The sequence below is a fragment of the Pinus tabuliformis genome, chromosome 8 (assembly GCF_031772625.1).
Source record: "Pinus tabuliformis cultivar Carrire ecotype Pingquan chromosome 8, CPIR1, whole genome shotgun sequence".
NCBI lineage: Eukaryota > Viridiplantae > Streptophyta > Pinopsida > Pinales > Pinaceae > Pinus > Pinus tabuliformis.
This window is the reverse complement of record NC_142294.1, coordinates 1,556,461,149-1,556,487,918: the sequence shown is the minus strand read 5'-3', so window position 1 is coordinate 1,556,487,918 and position 26,770 is coordinate 1,556,461,149. Positions and strand designations below refer to the sequence as shown.

The following is a 26,770-nucleotide window of genomic DNA, read 5'->3' as shown; positions in this document are numbered from 1 at the left end:
ATCTTCATTTTTTTAATTGCTCAAGCCATATTTAGAATAATTTTATGTTTTTTTTGGGATACATGTTTTCATATATTTCAACAACTATTTATGTAATGATCCTATGCTAACTAATGCCCATACACTTTTCTTTGTAGCTTTCTATTACGCTATTTTCTTGGTTTCTATACAAAATTGCAGACCATGTATTTATGTTACTTTTGGTACTTGTAGTATATAGGTTGTTGTTTTTGGTGCTCACCATATCATTTTAATGAAATGAAAGACTAACCTTCAAATAATCAAAATAACCATTTGTGATGTCAAGAGCAACATTCTTGAAAAAGGTTTCAAATGGGAGATTTTCCATCTTTTGCTAGTAGTTGGGTCATTTTTTGAATCTTTGATGGGTTTTGCAACTTCTTAAAGGGATTTCTTTTAGAATTGCTAGAATTCGAACTTTTTGACAAGCTTTGCATTGATATAGCTATAATTATAACCTAGATCAATCAAAATAGAAACAACTTGCTCTTCTAGCTTACCTTCCATCTCAATGATGGATGCCTGATGATATGCTTGGTGGTTTTCCAATGTTGCATAAATCCTAGGCATAATTTGGGCTACTTTTCCCACCATGATTTGCTTCCTAAGCACTGTAGATTTTGGGTCCAACCTCTTGTTGATGAGGAAAATCCCTTCACCTATAGTCCCCACCATAGGTCCAACACTTAAGTGGTTCTTGGCCTTCAATCCTGGGTTGCACCGATGTCGGTTGTTGTACATTCCTTTTAACATCGTTGCTAGCCTTCTATTAAGACTACCTTGTATGAGTTGGTGAGTTGGGTTTTTCCTCTATTTTCCTCTGGGTTCTTCCTGGACAAACTCATATTTCACCTAGAAGTGCTCTTGGCTATCCATTTACTCTTAGTTTCGGGCCTCCTCTTACTTTCTCATAGAAAATATCTAGCTTCTTAATAACATCCTTCAAAGTCTGGGGTTCCAATAATTCAATCTTCTATGAATACCATAGGCAAACCACTAATGAACCTCTGGATTTTGACCTTCTCATCCTTGAGTTATGGAACATATCTCAATAACCCTAAAAACTTGGTAGCGTACTCCTTGTTATTCATATGTCCCATTCTTAGTTCATAAAATTCCTTTACCTTATTGTCGTAATAGTGTTTCGATAGGTATTTTTCCCTAAAAACATTCTCAAACTCATCCAATGTCAGCTCTTCTTCGGTGATGGCTCTAGTATTTTTTAGGTCCTCCAACTAGATATCTACCTTTCCTTTTAAATTTTAGGAGGAAATTCAGCATTTCATATTCACCAAGTAGTCATGTATTCTAAAGAACTTATTCATCCCTAGAAACCATGCCTCTGCGTCCTTTGCCTACTTCAAATCCCCATTGATAATGGGTGGTTTTCCCTTTGCCAGTATGAGATATTTTGTAGGATGACTGCATTAATTGTAGCCTGCATCTATTGGGCTCCAACCAACCTCTCATTATCAGCCTTAAAACTTCTCACCTCATCTCGAAGGCTTCTCAAAGTGTTCATCCAATCCGAGGATTGATTTCCTCCCCCTTGCCCAACTAATCTCTCTTCATCATTAGTTATGACCCAATCACTTCCATGTTGGTACTGGTCGAAACTATATTCAACTATTCTGGTTCTCATTATTGTATCTTTTTTATGTGATGCAACTTGTGGTGTGCTATTAATCACACACATTGTTAGACATTCTAAAATAACATTTAAACATAACCAATATCATGGATGTGCATTTATGGAGTATCATGGGATTCCTATGATAACAAAACAACCTTGTTAATATACAAGCCATCTATAATTACATGCAACAGTCATTCAATCATGTAGTTGGTACATAAATAATGAGAAAACACATTAACAATCATAATTCCTACTCCCATGGATTTGTTAACCATCGACTAATATATCCTATCATAACTTTAGTAATCAATCACTGAGCACAGTCCAACTGACTTAGTACTTTGTAATCACATCACAAAACACCCTCACTTTCCCATGACGAAGCCCATCTAGTTCAATTATTGAACCCGGATGTTATGATACCACTCTATAATATAATCTGACCCCTTCAATTACAATGGAGGAATGGGGTAAAGATTTTATGGGATATTTCTTTCCCTTGATTATGCAATTTTTCCATGCAAATATGTATGTACACTTTCACGTATATATATAGTGGCGGATCTGAGACCTCTTGACACCCCAAATCACAATGGATGGATTACCCCCAGAAATAATCCACCTGGATGACGTGCCATGTCTTTGAGACCACATGGTACTTCAGATTACTGAGTTGGGCCTCCTTCCCAGAACCCAACCTGTTAGCTAATGGATTGCCACCTCAAGGAAAACTTCCACATCATTTCTTCGCATTATTCACCACGTGTACTTCCCTGGAACTTTCCGTCCTTACGGGGTTCCAACCTCCAGGTTCTAACCTTTACCATGTGATGTCAACCATGATCTGAGCTCACACCAAATGAATTATGTGTGACACCCGTAAGTGGCCCACTGGACACCCAAAATACCCCACTGCTAACCACATGCCTCCAAGACGTCGTGCTAGTATGGTTTCCACATGAAAGGGAAAAGGAATCCATTTTCAATTGATCTCATATTGGGTCCCCACTAGTGGATGGACCTATGAATGCGAGATACAATAAGGAATTTTTCACACAACTCCCTAGGGTTCTAACCTTTCAGGTGTAGAAATTCCTTATAGATTCAAACTTCTGATGTGATTTGCTAAAGCAAAAGACTTGAATCTACTCTACTCATTAGTAGAAACAATTAATAGATTGAGAAATCAAGAAGCATACAAGAGAAATAATTCAATCAACACATTACACAATGATTTCTTGGGGAAATCCATAGCTAAAAACCCCTGCTATCTATATATTTTAAAATAATGAGTCCATACAAGTGGAGTGTATTGAAAGAGTGTAAAATGACATGTTAAAGAGTTTTTTAATCCAACGTTTCAGACTTCAAAGTGAGTCCATCATCAGGGGAACACTGAATATCTTGAGAAGATTTAATGTAAAAGAGCTAATGATTTATACATATTTAAGTGTGTAATATTTTGGGAAAAAACTTAGATAAATATTAATTTGAATATTGTATTAATTCATTTAATCTGTAATAATGTGCATAATCATTATTATATTTTTCATTTAATTTAAATATATTTATTTATTAGTCTATGAAGGAATTATATTTAATTATATGTGGTGAAAATATTAGTTATATTTAGTTATCATGAGATATATATATATATATATATATATATATATATATATATATATATATATATATATATATATATATATATACTTGCATTAGTGAGAAAATATGAGAAGATTATAATGTTTTTCTCAATCCCTAGCAACCTCTGCACTATCTCTATCTGTCTCACTACTTTCAAGGCTGACTCTAGCCAACACTTAGCCAAATTCATAGCCTTCGAAGCTCCTACTTCATTTCATTTTTCAATAAGGAATTAGACTCATATTTAATTGGATTGCACCGTTCCTTTAGGATCTTCCTCTGACTGCATGCACAATCTGTACAATTTGGATAATTATACAACTGATAGTACACTACCCTTGAACTCCAATCTCAACTAGGTAACTCTCAGGTCTCATATGCATGAGTTATTTATGATTGAATCATTAGTTAACTGGTTGAACACATGAACCAACACCCAACTGTCTAACCTCCTGCTAGTTCCTCCATCAGTTGGAACTATTTTAACTGATTTTAACTCAGCTAAACTGAATTAATTAATTAAAACTTAAAATAAACTCAACCATGGATCCTATAATGTAGGATATACTCTACATGACTCAAGTTAGACCCTCAACTCAAATTAACTGAATCAACTAAGTCAAATTAACTTAGTTAACTCGTACAAGTTTCCTTCTGATGTGGAATTACAAATTTTCTCCTAATTTAATTCAAGGGAAAATTAAATCAGGATTTTCTTTTTACATTTTCAACACTGGGTTCCCGGGGTGGCCCCTCCTCATGGAAACCTTCCCTCACCCAATGGTCTAGGTAACAAAAGAAATTTTGTCACCATATCTTGATAGAACCCTAACACTCTCCCACCTTTAGGTCCCTGGTTCATAATTCAAATTACCTTTTGGCTTCCACCCTATGGACTTATGCCCTATCATTCTGACCAATCCCGTGAAGGGAATCTCCTTCCACCAATCAAGAGTCTCCTTTGACTAGGGTTTTGACCATTTAGAGGATAAGGTTGGCCCAAGTTTTCCTATAATTTCATGGCCTCCTACCTTTGAGCTACAACAAGGCTTTCCTACTCCTTCCTGCCATGACTCAGTCGAAGGCTTCTGACTCCACACTAGGTGGTGCCTTAGAAGGAGGACTTATAAACCCTCATGGATGTTAGCTTCACTGCTACATAGGATTTCCTGAACTAACCTTGTCGGTTGCGACTTTCCCTCAGGAGTCTGGTAGACCTCCAGATGAGACTTACGATTTCACTGCGATGCTCTTGGTTTCCTAGGGTGATTTATGATGTTAACCCTCTCGAGCTTGAGTGATTGGTTCTCTAGCGAGTTCCTAGCCTATGAGTCTACCCACTCCATGAGGAGTAAATTTCCCCATGGGAGGCGTAGGTACTTCTACATGGATTACCGACCCTAGACTTGTTGTAGACTCTAGGGAGGATCCAACCTCGCCCACGACATGCAAACGATGTCAAAACTTATGTCATGCCTGCAAACAACTTGATGTCGATAAGAAAATCCTTTAGGTCTCTTGGCTATCGCCTTACAACAATAACAACATATATACAACCTACTGAAAATGCAAGGATAAATGACATTTAGATAAAGTTGGTGGCTTAACTGATACCAGGGAAAATTCCCTCGAATGTTAAAGTTGTGCTCGTTGAGTAACAAAACAACTTGTAACGTGACTTGAATGACTCGAGTGAATATTGTCCCTGCTATGCATAAGGTATCTCTCTTTGTAATATTATATTAATAAAGGGTCACAAAACCCACTATTGACCCAAGCATGTCATTTAACAATTGTTAACATATTCTTTCTTTTCAACTTTCTTACACATTCAAGCATATATTCCACACAGATACATACATAGATGCAACCATTTAACACATCACACCACACAAAAGGGATATAATGCATAAATGTGTCTTCATCAATACAATGTAGTCCCTACATTCAAACCATTATCCATAAACACAGTACCATCATTCATCATACATTAAACAAAGTACACAATTACTTATCTTGGAGTAGATAGGGAAACTGAATATGGGACAAGGACTCTCCACCCAACCGTAGACAATTGCAACCACACTTACTTGTAGTCATCACCCCAATCCAGATTCCAGAGTCTGGGGGGATGCTCGTTTTCGAGACTAACTTGCCAATCTGTCCTTGAATTCTGGGACTCTAGAGGACCTCCTTCCTCAATCCCACCAGCTGGAAGCTTCTTGCTTGGTTGACACTGAGAGTCTAGAGGTTCCCAAACTCACCCCCTAGTGCTCACATAGTGATTCACCCCCTTCAAGGGAGTCCAAAATATGTTGTGCCATCTAGGCATTAACCATTAGTCTTCATTTTGGTCTTCCTCAGCTTTTGCTTTAGGATGGCCTTTACCCAAGTTGTTATAGGGCTCTAGATTTTACTATTTCAACCCACAACCTCCAAGGGACCCATGATGTTATAGGGTTCGAAATATTTTATCACAACCCACAGCCACAAGAGACCCAATATGTTACAAGGCTCTAGAGACCTTTGTCTCAACCCATAGCCTCCAGGGACCCAAGCTATTATAGGGATCTAGGTATTTTATCTCAATCCACAGCCTCGAGGGACCCCAAGTTGTTATAGGGCTCCAATGATTGACAACTCAACCCACAACCTCTAGGTATCAAGAGTCAATCCCCTTCTCTTCTCTTCTCTTCAGCGTTGCTTGCAGATATCTCATGTCGAACATCTCCTCCTCTCCACACCATTTCTCATTCCCTTCATGTTTCTCCTATATTCCCTTCTCCTTTTTTTCTCTCCCATTGCTCTCTCTTCTTTTTCCTTCATGTTCAGTCTCTTCTTAGTTTCCTCCTTAACTGTCATTATTGTTGCTTCCTCCTTGGCCTGTAACGCACCATCCCCACCATCCTTTTTCTTTCTTATGGTTGCTTCCCATGCGGAATGAGGCTACATACCTCTTTATTTCACTCATTTAATTTTAAGAGCTCTTTTCTTCAATTCCGACACCTGCTAGTCTTTAATGGTTGTCTTTCACTTTCAGGTTTCTTCCTTGCACAAGAAAGAAATACATCCCAAGCAAGTGAATCCCTTCCCAGCTCTGGAATCTATGTCCCTGACTCAGTCCCCATTTTGATTTAAATTCATCATACAATATTTACAATGAATTTATGATGCCATTTGCATGGGATCCTTGGGTGGGCCTATCACACTAGGAATATGGACCCTTAGATTAATAAACCCAAGGGATTGATATTATAAACCCAAGGCACTACTAAACCCAAGGGATTAATACTAAAAATCCAAAGGAATAATATTAAACCCAAGGGATTAATATTGTAAACCCAAGGTAAATGAACCCTAAGAGAAATATTATAAACCCTATAAAAAACATGGTTGACCATGGTTGAGTTTCATATTGAGACAATCTTTGTCATAACATAACATTTGATCATGGTTGACTATGGTTGACCATGATTGATTTTCATATTAAGAGAATCTGTCACAAGGCAATGTTGGACCCTAGTTAACCATGATTGACCATGGCTGATTTTCATATTGAGACAGTATTTGTGACAATGTGACGTTGGACCATGGTTATCACAATGTGACGATGGACCATGAGACAATTAGTGTCACAAAGTGACCATGGTTATTGACCATGGTTGATTTTCATATTGAGACAATCTTTTTCACAATGTGACATTGAAAATGGTTGATATTCATATTGAGACAATATTTGTCACATTAGGGCATTATACCATAGCAAACCATAATTAACCATGGTTGACCATGATTGACCATGGTTGACCATGATTGATTTCCATATTGAGAAAATGTTTTTCACAAACCCGAGGGATTAATGGTTGACCATGTTTGACCAATGTTGATAATGGTTGACCATGATTGACCATGATTGATTTCCATATTGAGAAAATGTTTTTCACAAACCCAAGGGATTAATATTATAGCCTAAGAGATATAAACCATAAGATAAATATTATAAACCCTAAAATAAGCATTAAACCCTAGCATTAATATTATAAATATAAAGATTAATATTATAAGCCCAAGTGATTAATAAACCCAAGGGATTAATATTAAAAACCAAGGGACATTTTTCTGGCTTGTAAAACAATCAATAAATCCCAAAGCTTGTAACTGTTATAAAATGAGTTCCATTAATGACAAGCATCTCTAGTGCTATAGAGCATAGCCACGGTTTTCTACATGCATGAGCAGTGCTGCTAAGGCCCTCGAAAAATAAGTGATACAAAAATCCATTCCAATACCCACATATGGAAATTAAAGTTGTGATACATTTTACAATATGTGAAGTGAAATGTTTTCATAATATAATATTAAATAATTAAATAAATAGTAAAAATCAATAAAATAATATTAAATAAATAATAACAAAAACTTATAAACATGAAATAATTTTTTTATAAAATCAAATTTATTTATACTTATTTTAAATTTAGATTTATCACATATTGTTATATAAATTTTCATATTAATAAATATATTTGTTTCAAGATTTCTTTAAATGAAATTTAAAATAAATTTAATAATTATTAAAAAATTCAAGTTAAAAAATATTATATAAATATTTATTTACATTAAATTATTAAAAAAAACCATCCCAAAAAAACATATAATACAAATATTTTATGTTAAAAATTAATAACTCTAAACAAGACTTTAATATAAAATTAAATAATTTTCAATACATTAAAAAAATAATGGAAACATAACAAAATAATATAAACATAATAAGGTAATTCATTCGTGAAGTTAAACTTTTATATATATATATATATATATATATATATATATATATATATATATAATCAATTTTAACCTATAATTTAACAAATAACCTTATCCATAGGGAACTATTACAATGTACCATCCACGTATATTTTTTACTTTATGACACCTTGTTGTTCAAAATCCACATATATGTTACATTGTTTTTTCTGAGCAAGAGTCCGTTTTGGACTATGCACGCATCATGATTCATTCCTTAATAAAAATATTTGTTTGCATTTAGACCTACATAATGTGTGGTAAGGGAGGTAATCCTTCCTCAACATTACTCCAGTTGATGATATTAAGTCCAGTAGTGAGAGTTTTACAAAATGTATACATTTCGGTGTAATGTATTCGTAAAATATTGAGAAATGGTATCATATTGACGAAATTCTCCGAGGTTAAATAACATCAATGTCTATACACCTAAATGTTCTTTACTTATTATTTTCAATGTTTTTGTGTGAAACACATTGGTGATTTATCGAGTACAAATATTTTAGCATTTTGAGGAAGTGAATTAATGTGAGATTCGATCTGTGCCATACATCTGTCTTTGTTATGAAACCATCTCTCAAAAAGATAGAAAATATAGATGAATGCTTTAGAATTCAGCTTCTTCGAGGGGGAAACCTCCTTTACATTACACAAATGAACAATTCTTGGATGATACAAATGACAAGACCTCTTTTCTATATATAAGAGTCTAAGGGGTCATAATATAATCAGATTCGACATAACAATAATAATGTAAGGGCATAATAATAACAATAGTGGGCTTCTATGGGGCACAATAATAACAATATGGGGACTACATGGGCACAACAATATAATAAGGGGGTTGTACTAATAACAATAAGGGGTTACACTAGTAGTATAGGGACCTAACATGCCCCTCTCCTTCAAAAAGTATTGTCCTCAAAGCCTGAGTAGTTCTTGATGCTTCTGTATAAATTCTCATCCTCCCATGTGGAATATTTAGTGAGTAAGTTCTTACACTTGATGAGATACTCTCAAATTTATCTATTTTGTAGTTGTTGATTTCTCGGTTCTGTGACTGCTTCAAGTTCCAATATGATTTTTCCTTCCTGGCCAAGTTCTCGCAATACTGTTTGAACTGGGATCTTTTGCAACTTTTGAATGAGTTCCCACTCCTTTGGGCATATGGATATCTGTAAGGCCTGATGTTTGGAGGAACACTTCCTGGAATCAAATGAATATCATGATCATGATCACAAATAGGTGGGTGGCCTTTGGGAGTCTCAAATACCTTGGAATGATTGTCCAAAACATTTTGGAGATTTGGAGAAATACATGATTTCGATGTGGGATCCTCCAGTGGACATAATTGTGCAATTACGCCATGTTGTTCTTTATTTAGAATCTTTGTCATGCTGTTAGAGTTGATTATCTTTCTTGGTTTCCCTTTGATACCCCTCAATTCAACTTCCTTTCCTTTCCAAAAAAATTTCAAGAAAAGTTCTTAAAAATTAAAAGCTATCGTAACCAATGATTGTAGTCATTGGACTCCTAGTAACACATCAGCACCACCCATTGGAATGGAAAGCATTGGGCTATACAATACATATTCTCCCATGGATAGCTTGATATTATGGCACTTTCTAGAGCAATTTAGGGTTCCTCCACTTACAACTGTCACTTGACACTCTGGTGCTAGATATAGGAAGCAATTCAATTCCTTGGCTATCTTACAATGAATAAAATTATGGGTGCTACCCAAATCAATCAAAATCATTACCTTTTTATTCTTGATATGTCCTTCTATCTTTATAGTTTGAGGAGTGGTAATTCCGACCAATGCATTACAAGATATGGTTGGATTCATTTTTTCTTTCTTTGGGGTTGGTTCTTGGTGAGTATCCTTTTCTTTTGATGCTTCTTGATACTTTTCTTCCTAATATTTCACTGCTTGAACTTTCTTCTTCTTGATATGTCCTTCTACCTTGAGAGTTTGAGGAGTGGTAATTCCTGCAGTTGCAATACAAGATATGGTCAGATTCATTTGTTCTTTCTCTAAGGTTGGTTCCCGATGTATATCCTCTTCTTTTGACATTTCTTGATCCTTTTCATCATTAGGAGGCCTTTCTTGTAGCGGCTTTTTCCCACCTTCCTTCAAACCTTCCATGTCTTTCTTCAAATCTTCCATGACTTTCTTCCAATATACTTTCATACCATTGATATCAGCTTCCATGGAATACATACAACTATTTATCTTTTGCTTCTCTAGAATATCATTTACCCTTATATTCAATTTTTGAAAGTCCTCAATGTGCTCAGTCATTGAACCCTTTTTTTGAGATTTATCGATTGGCTAAAGAAGGTGTTTCTCTTTGTATCCTCATGATGTGCTATCATTTCCTTCGTGAAAATTGACCACGTGACAAGTGGTTTACAAGAACAAATCCCTTTATACCACAAAAATTGATTTGGTTCTAAATAATCAGATGCAATACGTACCTTTTGTAATAGTGGTACACCATGTGGATCAAAACATTTCTCCATCTATAGTATCCAATTTACCAGATCCTTTCCATCAAACTTCCTCATCTCGCCATTTCTTGAATTTAGGAGCTCAATCTTGAAATGATTTTAACTCTATAATTTCAGATCTCCAAGTTCTGAAATTTCGTCCTGTAGCAGCCCTCTACGTCCTCTTTCTAACCCCAAAAGTTTGATCAATATTGGATGTTGTAAGGAAGCATTATGTCAAATCTCCCACGATGACCCGATTATAGAATGGTTCAGTAGACCAAACTTATACGAAGTGCCACATGTCATTGTTTCAACCTTAGCACCTGAAATCGATACACAACAAACTATAGTCCGTCCTCTTTCTGGAACTTCTTACGAAATTTCAATTTGATGCTCAAAGGGAAAGTTATGACGACTTTCCCAAGGTGACCTATTTGGAATGTAATTCAGGGGTCTGCAAAAATCCTAACTTCCTCAAATTATATCTCCACAAATATAGCAAGAAAGGATCTAAAATTCATACCGGAGGTGCAACGTGATTTCGCCTCAAATGAGTTTTTTGTTTCAACTTCCGAAACATCGCAAAAAAAAAGTTATAGCGAAAATTCCACGATGACCTATTTGGAGCAGCGAAACCCTAGAATCTAAAACTCTAATACCAAATCTTATGAAACCAGCTCACAAAAATATAGAAAATATAGATGAACACCTTATAATTCAGCCTCTTCAAGGAAGCAACCTCCTTTACATTACACAAATGAAAAATTCTTGGATGATACAAATGACAAGACCTCCTTTCTATATATAGGAGTCTAAGGGGTCATAATATAATCAGAGTCGACATAACAATAATAATGTAAGGGCTAATAACAATAGTGGGCTTCTATGGGGCACAATAATAACAATATGGGGACTACTTGGGCACAACAATATAATAAGGGGGTTGTACTAATAATAATAAGGGGTTACACTAGTAGTATAGGGACCTAACAGTCTTCCCTAAAAATCTACATTTCTCTTTCAAGTGGATTCCTTTAGGGTAACTCCTCTAGGGTTCCCAATGGTTTGTTTCATTGTGTTCAGCGCCTGAGGGTTTCATTGTGTTCTTTGCCAAGCACAGAGCTCCCTCCTAGCTTTGAGCTAGGGTTTTAATGTAGTGAGTGTTCTGGACAGTTTTATCTTGCAGAGGGTTCTCTAGACGTCAACACTTAATGAAGTGTACAAATGTGAAGTTGGCCACTTTTCCTCAGGACATATACAAATAGAAACGAGAGAAGGGTTGAGCATTGGTGTTGCAGGGTTGAAGTAGTTTTGTGGGCATTGTCCCTGCATTATCTGTTGTGGATTATAATAAAAAAACCTCTCCAAAATATATAATAGATAGGCTACAACATTTTATGCATGTTTGTTTGGGGTACCGGAACTTAGAACGGAGGGAGGGAGCGGGGGATAATTACGTGTGCTTGAGATCAATGGGGAGGGACATTCGAAATTACTGAAGACTCTGCAACAAATTTTGATGAGCGAAGTAGGGAATTGGACATCAATAGAGCGGCCCTGTCCAAGCCGAAATTGGAAGAGACGTAACAGAGTTGGTTGTTGGGGCATGGAGAGCAGAAGGAAAAAACAAAGTATGTGGATTTGGGTTGTATCATGTTTAGCTCCAAAGCGATCAAGTGGATTGTGAGTATCTATATAGTTGTGCTTTGTTTGTGGGTCTCTCAATTCTCATTGCCAAACTTGTGCCCAAGAATCACCCTACATGCTTCTCGCCCGAAAATTATGTTGTTTCACTTCACAAGGCTCTCATGTTCTTTAACGGGCAAAAAATGCAAGTATACAATCTTTGTATCAGTTAACTTTTTTTATTTTTGATATTTTTTGTTTGCAAAAGTTTGAAAATGGTATTTGAAGGTAAGGAATATGCAAAGTAAAACTCAATTTCTATAAGCATATAATCATTTGAACCATAGGAATGTAAAATTTAATTTATGGAAGAAATGATTTTTTTCACTGGTTATATAATTTGAAGCAAAACTGTCAGTGTTTTATTCTTTAAAATACATTTTTGAATGTATAAATGGATTTAGTTTAAAAATACATTTTTGAATGCATAAATAAATGTAGCATTATGAAAAAATTTAAAATGTTTAAATTCTACAAATTAAACAACTTGAAATTAACTTAAATTTCAACTTAGATTAATTAACAAAAGAAAATTTCCAAAAAAACTATCTGAACCTATTCTGATACACCTTAACTCTTAATCTACCTACCTCCGGTCCAAGAGAGAAGAAAGACAAAAAACTAGAGCCAGGAATCGAGGGTAGGTAGGGATGTTATTCATTATTGAACCTTGCTTTCCAAACTCACGTACCTGAAGAAAGAAATAGACATGTTCAAACTATATTGCTTCATTAATCGCTTATCTAGGGACTGCTTATTATCTTCTCTTATCAGGACCGATCAAAGAACCTTACCCTTCACTCTATACACCCTTATATGCCTTAGATTACCAATACAACATTCTGGAATGGAATACTTACTTAAATGGGTGTGCAGCTGAGGGGCTTCTAGCCGACTCCCACTCTCTTTCTTATGAAGAATTTATTAGCATTGGGTGGATCATGCAATAAGTCTCTCTCGCCCTTCCTTCCCAATCAGTGACTATGTAATTGGTTCATCCCGTGAGGGTATTAGCATGTGAAGCACCTAGCGATCAGTTGATCTGAAAATCACTCATGAGTGACCTCAGTTAATGAATTAATAAATGAAGGTATTACATACTCATGTGCTGGTGTGTGTCTATGTTATTTTAGGCAACGGATCGATCAGATTGCAAAATACACAGACACTGGAAGAATGGAAAACAGTAAGAGAAACACAGTAAGCAAAGACAAGAACACAACATATTTAATAAGGAGTTCACCCTATTCTCTAGGGCTATGTCTCCAGTACAACTTTCAGTGGTGGCCTTCTTTTATTGTGTCTTTAAAGTAGAGATTTACAATGAGGAGCTCAATTTGAGTCTCCTGAAATAAATAATGCTTGGTAGGGTGGTTCTTGGATTCCCCAAGCCACTAGAGTGCACAGACTCTCTTCTTTTCCAAGTCTTGACCTCTCTGGTCTTTAATAGGAGGAGCCCAATGTGGTGCTCAATTCCCAACAGATTCTCACAGGGATTACTTGAACCTCTCAAGCCTTCTGTCTGCTTGATGCTGCCTTAGGTCAGCTCGACTCTCTGTTTTCTGCCTCTTGCTTCACTGTCTTTTCTTCGCTCTCACTCTCTCTATCTTTGTTCTCTTCCTCTCTCCTTTTTTTTTTTCTGTTCTCTGTCTGTTCATGGCTAAAAGCCAATTTTTCCTTGACTGGTCGCTTTCTCTTCCACCCCTTCGGATCGCCTGCTGCTGTTCATTTGGAGTTCCCTGCCTCTACATCATTGCCAATGTCTCACAGGGAGGTGGCCACTTGTCCTCTCACAAACTGCACTAGCTCTTCCTCGAGGGTTCGGTATTTCAGTTACACTTTGGAATGACTCATCTGCCCACTCAGCAGTCAAATCGGACTTCAAACTTTTATACGCCATGGCTTAATCCCCCTGTCAAATCCGGTGTCTCCATCGGGCACAATCTCTGCCATCAGTTCTGGAGCCCCCAGATCCTACGATGTTCGCTCATTTCCCGTTGTTGACTTGCTCGACCATTAGCACGTGATGGGAGGCTATTTTCTTTCTCATTCACCAGACACGCATCATGCGCTGAATGGAATCGCTCGTTTTTTGCCAAATCCGATACCGCCCCAATGTGCCTCAAATATACCTCCGGTTTTGGAACGTGGGACCCGCCTTTTGCCTTAGAACCTTCCCTACGGTTTCCCAACTTCCCATGCGACCGAGCGTTTCAGGGCTTCCTTCTCGAGGGGTTTTGCCCAGCGATGCGCAATTAGCACTTGCGCATCAGAAATGGACTCTGTTCCTTGATCCAGGCTTCCCAACTGCTACTTTTTCCTACTGCGTGGTCTCCATGGGCCTCGGCCAGCGCGCTTTGACCACGGTGCTCGTCGTTCCTTACTGGTTGCAAATTGCCACTGTCCAGAGGTCTTCCTGATTGCTCTTTGTTCATGAATTCTGAAGTCCATCTTGATTTGATACAGTCATGGCACTTCGATAATTTTTCATGGATCTAATTCGGATCACAACCTTCCCACTGAAAAGCTTTTGGACCACCAAAAGTTGGTTTTCAAGCATCGACTAAGTGAGGGTACAATTGTCTCACTTGTCCAATCTCTATCCACTTTGCACTGCTCGGCTTTGAACCCTTGAGCCCAATTCTGAGGTACTCAACATCTTCTCTGCGCGTCGTCCTCACCTTCCTGTCCAGAACTATGTCTTCCTACGATTCATTAAGATATTCAGGTAGCAGGTCATCAACAGAAGGAAATTGACTCCGTTCTTTGGGATCCTCAATTAGAGAAGGTTCAAACAATCTCAAGCAATCTGCATTTACAACTGAGTAGATGTGCATGTAAGCTGGTAGATCAAGGCGAAAAGCATTCTCACCAATCTTCTCAAGTATTTTGAAGGGTCCATACCTGATAGGTTTTAGCTTTTTACCTTCACCTTGCATCATATCCTTGCTGATATACAACCAGACTTGATCACCAACTTGGAAACTATGCTCCATCCGATGCTTGTCATGCCTTGCCTTGTATTTGGTTTGGTTCTTTTCCAGCTGTTCCTCTACTGCCTAGTGGATCTCTTGGATTTGTTAAATGAACCTAGTTTCCCTGTGCACATCACTATGTCCCTCAACTGTGGTGTCTTTACCAAAGACAAAATCCAAAAGTGACCTTGGTGTAAAACCAAAACAGGGCTCAAAAGGAGATCTCTATGTAGAAGAATGTTTTTCTCTATTGTAAGCATGTTGCACATAACACAAATGTTCATCCCAAAGCTTAGGATGCTTGGTACAATATCCTCTGATTAACTAGATCATTGTCCTGTTAACTACTTCTGTCTGGCCATTAATTTGTGGATGAAAAGCTGTGCTTTTCTTCAATTTGGTGTCCATCAGTTCCCACAGACTTGACCAAAACTTCCCCACAAATCGGGTGTCTCGATCAGATACAGTGGAAGTGGGTAATCCAAAATGAATCCATACATGTTCAAAAAATAGTTTTGCAGTTTGTTCAGCTGTAATCTGTTTATTACAGGATATCAAAATACACATTTTGCTGAACCTATCCACAACAACATATAGATAATCATGACCCTTCCTAGATTTAGGCAGTCCTCCAACAAAATCCATGGAAACACTTTCCCAAGGGTGAGAAGGAACTGGTAATGGAGTGTACAAGCCTAGTTTTCTATTGATGGGCTTTCTTTTAGCACACATAGTACACCCTCTTACATATCTAGAAATTATCTCATTCATTTTTTGCCAATAACAAAACCTTTGCAGCTGTGCAACTGTTTTACTTACCCTAAAGTTACCTGATATCAGAGAAGCGTGTGCTTCTCTAATTATCTTTACTCTTTCAGTTTTTGGAATGCATAATTTCCCACAATGGTATAAGAGTTGGTCCTTTACATGATAGTCCAATTCTTCTACTCATTTGCCTTGACTTAAAGTTGCATATATATCTTTAAAGTCTATATCTTGAGCATATTGTTCAACATAACTTCATGTAACACAGAATTATTCTCAAGTATAGTAGATGCATTTATAATGGGTCTAGATAACATGTCTACAACTTTATTATGTATGCCCTTTTTATATCTGATGACTAAATGAAACTGTTGTAGAAAACCCATCCATCTATAGTGTCTTGATTGCTGCAACTTAGTTTGGGAGTGTAGATATTGAAGTGGTTGATGATCAGTATATATTACTATCTCTTTGCCCATTAAGTAATGTTTCCACTTTTTCACACTCTGTACTAATGCATACAATTCTTTATCATATGTAGGATAGTTAACTACTGCAGAGTTAAAGGTCTCAAAATGATAACATATGGGTTTATCATGCTGTGTCAACACTGCTCCCATGGCATAGTCACTGACATCCATTTGAATCTCAAATGATCTTTGAAGATCGGGTAGTGCTAGTATAGGTCCTGTACTAATCTTTTCTTTCAAGGTGTCGAAGGTTTTCTTCTGTTTGTCTCCCCACTAAAACAACTTGTTCAATCCTGTTAAAGCATGTAAGGGAGCTGTAATTAAGGAAAAGTTAGAAATGAAATTCCTCCAATATTGTGCTTCTCCTAAGAAACTTTTAACTTTTATAACAGATTTGGGTTCAGGCCAGTTTACAATGATTGCCACCTTAGAGGGATCTATCTTCAATTCACTACCCCCTACTATATGGCCCAAATAATTTAGAGATGTTTTGCCAAATTCACATTTTGAGAGTTTAACATGAATTTTTTCTCTTTTCAAAACATCTAGTGTCTGTTTAACATGTTTTAAGTGTTCTTCCCACGTTTTACTAAATATTAGAATGTCATCCAGATACACAATAACAAAATCATCAAGAAAAGGCCTGAGTACATCATTCATTAATCTCATGAAAGTAGCAGGAGCATTAGTTAATCCAAAAGGCATAACCAGCCACTCATACAATCCTTGCTTTGTTTTGAAAGTAGTCTTCCATGCATATTGTTCTGCAACTCTGACCTGATGGAATCCAATGTGCAAGTCTAGCTTGGAGAAATAAATAGCTTCTTTCAATTGATCTAAAAGATCATCTATGCGAGGAAGGGGATAACAATTTTTGATTGGTATCTTATTCAGTGCTCGGTTATCAATGCACATTCTCCATGATCCATATTTTTTTCTAACCAAAATGATGGGTGACCCACATGGTGATGTGCTGGGTCTGATGAACCCTTTTCTCGAGCAACTCCTGCACCTGCTTCTTGATTTCAACATTCTCTAAAGTGGACAACCTGTACATTCTAATGTTAGGCAATGGAGCATCTTGCTGCAAAATAATATCATGCACTATTTCCTTTTTGGGTGGCAGACCTTTAGGTTCTTGAAACAAGATATCATACTCTGAAACAACCTTTTCCAAATCAGCTTGTTGTTTAGCATTACAACCCCCAAATACATTGGTTTCATCAGGTTTATTTTCCCTTACAGCCATCAGTATGAATTGTTTGCATGAATTTATCATTCGTTTCATCTGCCCTGAGTTTATGAGAGTATAATTATTCTTGAGCTTATGAGCTCTCACAAAGTATTCGATTCCATATTTAACAAGTAGATACTTGTTCTCAGCTCTATAGAAAATAGCTTTTCTATCATCATATATCCAAAGGAATTATGTCTAACTCGACCTCAACTACAAATGCTGACCCAAAAGAAAACTTGAGTTTACATTGTCTAGTCACTTGTAGTTGTGCTTTATCATTCAACCATCCTAATGGTTATGGTTTCTTGTGAGGTGTAGTTACTAATCCCAACTTCTTTACAATTGCTTTAGAAATCAAATTTATTTGTGAGCCATTATCAAACAAAGTATCAATCTTTTGATGTTTGGAAATAACTCGAACATGGAAAAGCTCATGCCTTTTTCTCTCATTTTCTTCATCAATAGTAGATTGTGCATAATTACTAGTAGATGCTTCAGAATTTTTACCTCTTATACCTGTGGCTGCAATTGTTGTTTCATCTCCTGAGTCTAACCCCAAATCTTTCTGAATAGTTGCAACAGTCTTCTTCTTCTTGCCCTCGAACTTCTTAGGTCTCAGCTCTGGATGCAGAATCCAACAATGCTCATCATCATGCCCATCCTTTTTACAGTGAGTGCATGAAGCCTTGCTTTTTTGTGCAGTGTTAGCCTTCTTTGCTTTCCATTTCTGCTTTCTTTTCTCCTTATTCTTGCTTGCAATGGGTTGGGATGATCCCCCAACTTCTGGACTTCCATTCTTTCCTCTAGCTTCTAGATGAGTAGCTTGTACAAATACCTCATCTATACTAGTGGGATTAAACATGAGGATAGTATGCCTCATATAGCTGTGTAGACCACCAATGTACTTCAACAAAGTCTCAGGTGAGTCTAATGACATTCCTAGAATCAATGATCTCTTTCTAAATTTTTGAGTGTACCCTTGCACACTTTTCCCTTTCAACTGCCGAAGAGTTTGCCAACTCATCATGGCTTGCTGCATGTAGACCAATGGATAGAACTACTTTTTTATTACAGAAACAAATTCACTCCAGAAAGAGATAGTCTTACCATGTCTTTTCATGTTAGCTTGGGTCCCACCTTCCCACCAAACCAAGGCAGTGCCTCCAAGGCGTAGGCTTTCCAGCAGAATCTTGCTCTTGTCTGAATCGATATTCTGCACTCTGCAATAAACATCAATTTGTCTAATCCAATTGTCTAGCTTTTCTGCATTCAACTCTCCATCATATATAGGTAAATCAAATTTGACATCTAGTTTGATCAAAGATGCTTTCTTTTTAGGGCTATTAGGAGGTGTGAGAAAGCTTTCCTCTTTCCATTTGCCTTTTGAGTGGTCATGTAAGTGAGACTCATCTTCTCCTTTGTCTTGTTTAGAGCCTGATGAATCTTCATCCTTATGTTATCTAAAGTCCCTATATATTTCTTCTACCATGGACTTTATGGCTAGGAAACTATCTATGAATTGAAGGTCTGGCCCTATAGAACCTTCTTCTCACATTGTCCTCTGAGGATAGACTCTCCCAATTTCAGGATTAGTTTCGACCAACTTTCTTTCTCCTAATTTGAGCTTTGATCTAATTAGCATTCAATAGCTAAACCAACACAAGCTTGTCTAACCTTAATAGCCTAAATCTCTGAGACCACTTGATCTGAAAATCAATCGTGAGTGACCTCAGTTAATGAATTAATAAATGAAGGTATTACAGACTCATGTGCTGGTGTGTGTCTATGTTATTTTAAGCAACGGATCGATCAGACCGCAAAATACATAAACACTGGAAGAATGGAAAACAGTAAGAGAAATACAGTAAGCAAAGACAAGAACACAACAGATTTAATGAGTTCACCCTATTCTCTAGGGCTACGTCTCTGATCCAGCTTTTAGTGGTGGCCTTCTTTTATTATGTCTTTAAAGTAGAGATTTAAAATGAGGAACTCAATTTGAGTTTCCTGAAACAGATAATGCTTGGTAGATTGGTTCTTGGATTCTCCAAGCCACTAGAGTGCACAGATTCTTTTCCTTTCCAAGTCTTGACCTCTCTAGTCTTTAATAGGAGGAGCCCAATGTGGTGCTCAACTCCTGACAGATCCTCACACGGATTGTTTAAACCTCTCAAGCCTTTTGTCTGCTCGATGCTGCCTTAGGTCAGCTCAGCTCTCTGTTTTCTGCTTCTTGCTTCACCGTCGTTTCTTCGCTCTCGCTCTCTCTATCTTCGTTCTCTTCTTCTCTCCTTTTTTTTTTCTGTTCTCTGTTTGTTCATGGCTTAAGCTAATTTGTCCTGGACTAGTTTCTTCCTCTTCCACCCCTTCGGATCGCCTGCTATTGTTCGTTTGGAGTTCCCTGCCTCTACGTCATCGCCAACGTCTCACAGGGAGGTGGCCACTTGTCCTCTCATGAACTGTGCCAGCTCTTCCTCGACGGTTCAGTATTTCAGTTACACTGTGGAATGACTCATCTGCCCACTCAGCGGTCAAATCAGACTTCAAACTTTTAATACGCCGTGGCTTAATCTCCCTATCAAATTTGGTTTCTCCATCAGGCGCAATCTTCGTTGTTAGATCTGGAGCCCCTAGATCCTACGGTGTTCGCTCATTTCGCGCGGTTGACTTGCTCGACCGTTAGCGTGCGATGAGAGGTGATTTTCTCTCTCATCTGCCAAAAACGCATCGTGTGTTGAATGGAATCGCTCATTTTCTGCCAAATCCGCTTACTGCCCCAATGTGCCTCTGATATACCATCGGTTTTGGAGCACGAGACCCACGTTTCACCTTAGCGCCTTCTCTACGGTTTTTCCCATGTGACCAAGCGTTTCGGGGCTTCCTTCTCGAGGAGTTTTGCCCAGCGAATCGCACATCAGAAATGGCCTCTGTTTCCTCGTTCGAGCTTTCCAACTGCCAGTTTTGCTTCCTGCACGGTCTCCATGGGCCTTGGTCAGCGTGCTTTGACCGCGGTCCCCGTCGTTCCTTGTTGACTACAAATTGTCACTGTCCATAGGTCTTCCTGATCGCTCTTTGTTCATGAATTTTATTGTCTGTCCTGATTTGATACAATCATGGCACTTCGATAATTTTTCATGGATCCAATTCAGATCATCAATAAGCCTTAGATGGTCCAAGTGATCAGGCCTGGTCTAGCATAAAACCTACCGAAAACCAACCATTGAACTAGGGAGGGGAAATCGTCCCAGGGGATCCATACCGACTTGGTGGGATTGCCCCTTAATTGAATAAATCCACTACCATCTGAAGCACCACCCACTAGGTTGGGGCCTAGCAAGAAGTTTGGGTGGACCAAATCTTAGAAAATATTCTCATTCCCCATTTTTCATTTTGATTAGACTCGTTTTGAATGGATATGAGGCATAAATCATTCTCAATTACATAGTTAGAAATGACTACATTGATTTGACGTGGGCACTTCACACGATTATGACTAAATCGGGGACGTTATGATTGAATCTACTAATTGGTTCTAGAAACATCACCCTCTTTCACGGGCTTGGAGTTGTATGGTTTTCGATTGGGCCATGCATTCGGATTGGAGTGATTTTCACCTTTTCTTTATAGTAATGCAGCTACTAAATTCATGAACTTCGGTAGAGTTGAAAGCGGGCGGTGTGTAGCGCAGTTTCGGCTACGGTCATTTGAAATTACAAAGCTAAATTTATATAATCCATATAAACAGAGTTCTATGTGCACTTTAAAATTGTAAAGCTCTCAGTTTAAATGCACATACCCATCTAGCTCCGGGTTTCGGATCTCCCCCGAATCTTGCAAAGTTAAAGATTCGGTATTTCAATTTTGAATGCCCATTTCAAAATCTGAACATTTTGATCAGCCTAGCATCTGATATGCAGTTTTATAGATTCCAATGTTTGAACTGCAGCTAGCTTCAGTTTCATAATCTTCGCAAAAGGGCGTATGAGTCCTCAATCTGGAGTTAGATTATCATATCTTAATTGTCTTCTAAAATTTAGAAATAGTTCAGAATTTGATGCAGGGAGAAAATTGAATTATTTGACTTCACTTTTGTTTTTGAAATATTTCGTAAATCTATGTTCAATATTATTAATCCTTAAAATTCATATATACCCCACCACAAGATGAATTTACTTCAATCCTCTCTGGACTTATCAAAAGACTTCATTAACATTTCTTTAACATTAGAACTCTGATATGGATATCGTTTAATATTTGAATTTAGAGAGGTCAATTTTAATCATCAAATTCCAGGACAAAAGCTTTGACATAAATTAACTCAAAATTCTGATACTTTCAATACAATTAATTAAATTTCTTATAAAACCTTCTATTTCTCTCCATAAAATTCTTGCATGTTAGTTTGTGTTAAGGTGTGTACAAACACTAAATCTGACCACATGTTTGCAATGGGGCATCTGACCAAGGAAAACAATGTTTCATGGAGAGGAGTCTCTGGAATGCAGGACAGTTTGAATAGTTCGACACCTCCTATGAATCTGGTGGGAGGATATTACGATGCAGGAGACCACATCAAATTTTATTTCCCTGAAGTTTTTACCATGACTATGCTTAGTTGGAACGTGATTGAATATAGTCAGAAGTATGAAGCTATCAGAGAGCTTAACCATGTCAAGGAGATCATTAGATTGGGAACAGATTATATACATAAGACATTCAATTCCTCTACCACAAAAATAGATATCATCTATTGTCAAGAGAAGCCAGGCTCAAGAAATTATTTTTGTTGGAAATTTCTTTAATCAGTTTTTCCTCTTTCATTCACAATTTTTAAAATTATATAAAATTATATAAATGTAAATTTTAAGAATATTTTGGAATTTGATAATAAGGAAAAAATAAGAATATTTTGAAATTTGATAATGAAAAAAGAAATCAATTGTTTAATGTGTTTCTTGATAGTCATAGATTTTGCATTATGTCTAGAAGATGCCCATTTTCAATGGCCTTTCAATTTTCATATTTTTTTGTTTTGAATAGGTTGACACTAGATCGAAAACTTCCACAACTCCAGATGATCAGTACTGTTGGACGAGGCCTAAAGACATGGATTACCTCTGTCCTGTAACTCAATGCTCAGTTAGTTCACATTTGACTGCAGAGATAGCGGCTGCACTCGTTGTCGCATCGATTGTATTCAAGGATGACACTAATTACTCAAAGAAGCTCGGCAAAGGTGCTACTACTCTGTTCAAGTTCTCAAGGGATAAGAAGTTCGATACAGCCAAAGTAATTTTGTGATAAAATAATATTATAATTCCATTGGCTACTATGATGAGTATGTGTGGGGTGGTGCATGGATGTCCTATGCCACTAGGAATTCTTCTTACCTTCAGTTGGTGACTACTTTGGGGATTTCCAAAAATTTTGGTGCATCACCGGCTTTTTATGGTGTCTTCAAATGGGATAATAAGCTACCAGGTGCCTAGGTAAGCACAAATTCCATATTCTTAAGATCCTTATTTCAACCTTAATATCTAGAATTTGCAGGCTTTACTACTTTGGTAGAATCTGTCTGCTTTACTTGAGTTGTTGAGTTGGCTATTTTAGGTATGGTTTCTTGGGTTGGATTGGTTACTTTTCAGTTAATACATGGAATTTTTCAAAATAAAATAAAATATATATATGAAATATATTGTTGTTAGAATAATTATTTTCTTTCAGATTAATTGTTTTATTATTAAACAGGTTTGTTTTGGGAAAATTTATAATTAAACAATTTTATTTATTAATTAATTTTTCATGGTAATATTTACATCTTCATTGCTACATACGAAGAATTGGGCTTTGACCAAAGCTAAATTTTACCTAAACAATAATGACATTTTTTTTCTTAACTTGGGGTTGGTTTGTGAAACTAAAAATAAAGTAGAATTAATTGGGTATTGGTTGATCCTTGACTTTACAATGTACATGCAAGTGAAATGCTTGCAAAATTTTGGCAATTCTATAATGGTTATTGATTAGTTTTTAGAGATCTGCACATTATATAGTTTAGCCATAAAATCCTTAACAACAAAGAATTCATTGATTATAGGAATTTTTTGAGGAGTTTGAGGTATCATATATCCATAGAGAATTCAACATTGATGATTACAAAAGATCAAAGGAAGCATCACTCTAGCTTATAGTTTATTTAATGATCACAAAAAAATTCCTTGCATGTTTTTATGTTTTATCTATTTATGTTCTATATTAGTAGAATATCATAACACTTGATAGATATGTCATAACTGAACATTAATTTATATACTTTGATTTATATGAAATAGAAAATACACAATATATATCTATATATATATATATATATATATATATATATATATATATATATATATATATATATATATGACTAAAAAATTGTAATCAAACAGTAATTTATATACTTTGATTTCTATAAAATAGAAAATACATAATCGTTCCAGAGAAATAAAATAAAAATTAAAAAATATAAATATAAATATTATAAAATATATAAATAAAACAAATTTATAAGAATTAAAAGTTCATTTCATGGATCTACTTAATCATGGATTTGATTATAATTTTACACATCAAATAGCTCATGAATACTAACCATTAAATTTTGTTTCATCAAATTCTAGTCTTGGAAAATGCCATTTCTATAAGGTTCTGACTTCTCTTACAAAAACCACAAAGAATCTTTATTGGCACATGAAGGAGAATACTGTGACAACATTATAAAGAATTGAAAGTATCGTTACACTGGCTAATATTTTCAATAGCTTAACTGTATCCATTTTGAACCAAAGCAATATTACTTCTTTGATCTGGGTGGCAAGGAAATACTTTGATGAATTCTAATATATCGCTTACAGTTTTTGTTAACCAAGCTAAGGATGTTCCTTAGTCCAGGTTATCCATATGAGGACTTGTTGCAGATATATCAAAACTAGACAACCTTCATATTGTGCTCATATCTCCCCTTTTTCAAATCATTCAACAAAACTAGAGGTGAGCCATTCTTATGATTTAGAAAGCTTCATTCCTCTCAATACATTTAGAATTTGATATATTGGGCATGTTTCATTGTAGGTGGACTAATTCAATTGAACCATGGGAATCCTGAAGCCCGCCCGTATATTGTCAATACAACTTTTCTAGTAGTGCTTTATAGCGATTATCTCACTGCTACATATATTCTTGGCTGGTGTTGTGGTCCAAATTACTTCCCTAGCCAAGCCCTTCGCAACTTTGCAACAACTCAGGTATATTAATATTTTTATTTTATTTGATTGGATTCTTTTTAATCCATCACAAATTATTATGGGTTGCAGATTCTAGATAGCAAGTGTGATTCCAAAGGTTATTTTTGTCTAGATGATGTAAGCCACACTTACTGCTCACTTGCTAACTGAAAACCTCTACCCAAATATGAATCTAGAAGAATCAAATCAAAACCATTCACAAGTAAAAAACTTAAACCCAAATATATTAATATTTATTCACATCTGCTAACCATTCAATGGCCTAGTGTGGGTTATTTATTTCACTACAATCCTTCTACACCCTTAATTTTTTGAGGATTGGTATTTTTATGCAGATAAACTATATTTTAGGTAAAAACCCTCTTAGCATGAGCTACATTGTGGTTGGTGGCAATCGTTACCCAAAGCATGTGCATCACCATGAAACTTCTCTCCCTCAAAATGGATTTAAGTGAAAATGCACAAACGGTTACAAATGGCGAGATAGTCCAAACCTTAATCCACATGTATTGAGAGGAGCTATGGTTAGCGGGCCTAATAAATTCGATGATTTCCATGATTTCGGTAACAATTACAACCAAATAGAGTCCATAATCGTCGATAATGTTGGCTTAGTAGCAACATTGATAGCTTTATCGAACAATGATAATGGAGTATGATTACATATTGATAAGAATAAATATTCTCTTAAGTTCCCCCAATGTACCCTATGGTTTCCCCCTCCCCCTCCTCCATGGAATCCATAATGTATCTACCTATAACACCTCTCATAAAATTCAAAAATCTTAGTTCAGTTTGTAGGTATTTATTGATTTGATTGGAGATGAATTAGTTAGTATTCAGCAGGGAGTTTCTTTTCATGAACCTGTGTTGCATTCAGTGCAATGCAATACATGAATCCTAATCATTTTATGTCTTACACTGATGGAACAAAGATTTCAATTCGATGTAATCGTCATCATCCAACGTTTTACATTGTATCATCTTGAGAGGAAATGGCACAATAGTGGGAAATTGTATTTTTCACATGTTGCATCTAAGGAATTTTCAATGGAATGTTTAAGACCTACTAAAATATATGTTAATGATTAAAACTCTTTCTAAAATATAGTCGCACCACTACACTTTTTTGATAGTTCAATTCCTCCAAAATTATTAAGATGGGTGTTGGAATTATCATGTTGCATGGTTAATTTATTAGTAAATGAGTGAGAGTGAGTACAATGATCTTTTTCATCCAAAATTCAAGTTTTCCCTTTGATACGCTGAATGGAATTCCCTGTAGAGGTAAAATTCCATCACATAGTCTATTGTGCCAGTCCCTTGCAATTTCCTTATCGGTTTACTAACAATGTCTTTTACTATTTTGCTAGATTTTCTTCAAACATCTGACCCCATTTTTTGTGTTTAGGTACTCGGACACCTCTTGGGATTTCAAGGAAAATTCAAGAAGTCGTTCGGAGAAAAAAAAATCACCCAATAAAGGTAACAATCTCCCCTTTCTTCCCAAGGTTGTGCCACAATTTTTCTTTCTCCATTACAAGTGGTTTTTTCCTGAACCAATTTTCCTTTAAGTGATGCCTTGTTAAAGGATTTTTATTTTGTGATTCCACTAGCCTGGTTTTGTGATTCCAATGCTTTTGTGATTACTAGTGTAAATCAGTATGACTATGTTATATTCATTAATCACACAATCCTTTACCAAAATGAGATCAATATAAGGTAAGTAGATAAGTGATCTA

At 36.3% G+C, this 26,770-nt stretch overlaps 1 pseudogene; it reads left to right on the top strand.

The window, feature by feature from the left end:
• LOC149241900 (endoglucanase 9-like) overlaps nt 1-25,687 on the top strand; it is a 48,345-nt pseudogene extending 22,658 nt beyond the window's left edge.
• The last annotated feature ends 1,083 nt before the right edge of the window (nt 25,688-26,770 follow it).